Source organism: Silene latifolia, chromosome Y, assembly GCF_048544455.1.
Source record: "Silene latifolia isolate original U9 population chromosome Y, ASM4854445v1, whole genome shotgun sequence".
NCBI lineage: Eukaryota > Viridiplantae > Streptophyta > Magnoliopsida > Caryophyllales > Caryophyllaceae > Silene > Silene latifolia.
The window spans coordinates 162,801,459-162,803,772 of NC_133538.1; the positions used below are offsets into that span (position 1 = coordinate 162,801,459).

Genomic DNA, 2,314 nt, shown 5'->3' on the forward strand with positions numbered 1-2,314 from the left:
AAACCTTTCCCGTCCCGTTTTAGGATACCCGGCCCTCCAAAAAAGGGTTCACTCGGCCCCTCTAGGGTGTCTTTTTGTCTTGCCGCCTTCGAATGAGAAGCAAGGGAAAGGACTTAGGGTTTAATTCGAGGGATCCTTGGTAGCATTCCTGTGACACCCTCACATATTGCGGAAAAGTAAACACGTAATTCTAGATGCATGGATATGTTTGTAATAGGTTCATTATAGTAAAAACCTGTAATTTTTAAAACTTTTCCTAAACCATTCACAAACATCTCCAAATTTAAGAGTGCCAATACCTGCAAAAGCTAATAAACTAATTTACATAACCACGCTAAAGACACGGGGATATAATGATACAAACCAAATATGAGAAAGGGAGACATATGTCCCTAAAATGTATGTGACATAAAAAGGGTTTAAGGGTTACAATAAAATAAAACCAATCTAGGTCCCAAGGTTACTTTGCTCGCTAGCTCGTCCATGTACCCCATATATGCATCACCTACCTGTCATTCGCATTTTATACAAATACGAAAGCCACAGTCAGTGGGGAGTAACTCCGAGTTCTCCCAGCCACGAAATGTCATAATTAATGTAACATGTAAACATAAGAATATGAATATGAATAACACATAGCCTTAGCATATAGATGCTAGACAATCGTGCTTATCATGTGAACAACAATATAACAACACATAGTCCTAGCATGCGAATACTAGACCGACTCATACTACACTATCATGTGAATCACATAACATCCAGGAATCCAAACTCTATCAACCATAGCCGGCTTGCATCTCACCTTCTATGATTCATAGAATCACCATACAAGAAAGGGCAATATATCAAAGACAGGCATAAGTTCTTAGTCCCGTCAATAGTCACTTTGTAACTCAAGTCTATACCACGAGGTAGGGAAGGTAATCGAACCGTTATCTTGGCTCAGCGGTTACTATTAAGAAAACATGGCCAAGAGACAACACAACCCTAGCCTAAAATCTCTTGAGACCTAGACATGCGGATACACACCACCGCACCCAAGACTCACAACTTTTTTTAAAACAAAGTGAAGTGAGTACCCTAAGGACACCACCGAAGGGTTGGCTAGTACTTAAGCTGACCCCATACTATCAAAATAAGTACCTGAGGTCATGCCCCAACTTGGATAAACATCCACTAGTCAGGAACACAAAGGCTATCAAGCAGTGAACATATACTCGTCAGAGACTATAAAGACCTATCTATGATGAAGGCCGAAATACTCACCTAGGACCTAGTCACAGCTAGTCCCAGCTTGAATATTTTAGCCCACACCACCCAAAACTCACCACATAAGTCAAGTAAGACACCCACTTAACCTTAAGAGGGCAAAAAGTCCTACTTACCAACATAAATTCTAACATTCTATCATGTGAAAGCTATATAAATGTCTATTTACAGCATACAATCCCAACAGTTCCTCAATAAGAATTCAATACTAATTTCCAATTCTAACAATATTAACCAAATTAAAGGCTTCGGGGAAACTAGGGCCGTTTTTACAATATAAGAAGCTAATTAAATCAACTAATTACACATGTGAGATAAAAATATAATGAATGGCCTAAAACAAGAAAAAGGCCGACTATCTAATTCATTCAACCGAATTTTTACCCGCAACCCCAGCCCTGCGACAGGTACGGTTAAATTGCGGCTGACCAATCACTCAATTGACTGACATCGCATCAGTCAAAGGGACAAAGGCTCGGTTTTCGGCACAATCAACAAAACATGGCAATTATTGCTATAAAATTTACCTTGAGCCTAAACACTTAACAAACAACAAGCACAACATTAACTACTAATGTGACATTAATTCGTCGAGTAACTCGGAATAGTTACCTTACGCTAGCAAAGAGACAAGTAATAAACTTGAGAAAGCTTCTAAAACCCAAAATTACTCTTCATCTTCAACCACATATGAGTCACCTAAAATAATTATGTGAAAGGACGATATTAACGAATTATCGTTATATAAAATATGAGACGGAAATTAATTTAATTATATTTTAAATAAACCAAACTAGCGTCAAAACAATTTATAGATACGGCCCAAACTCGCGACTTAGCCAGGCCACGCCAGTGCCACAAACAGGCCAACCTTATAATAGTCACTCTCGTCCCAATAATTAATTCAATCTCAACTCTCTACCCCATCTCTCTCATTACTCCGTCCTACTCATTACTCCGTCTCATAATATAATACTCCATAGTAACCAGATTTCCATCTCAATTTCAATATCGATATTGTCAAATATTCCATTAAAGGAAT

At 38.4% G+C, this 2,314-nt stretch overlaps 1 long non-coding RNA gene across 1 annotated transcript; it reads right to left on the minus strand.

The window, feature by feature from the left end:
• Positions 1-274: 274 nt before the first annotated feature.
• On the minus strand, positions 275-1,972 carry LOC141633541 (uncharacterized). The gene is made up of 2 exons (XR_012538343.1): positions 1,885-1,972; positions 275-509 (listed from the first exon to the last, which is right to left on the minus strand). It is a non-coding gene; the product is annotated as an uncharacterized LOC141633541 (long non-coding RNA).
• Between the last annotated feature and the right edge of the window lie 342 nt (positions 1,973-2,314).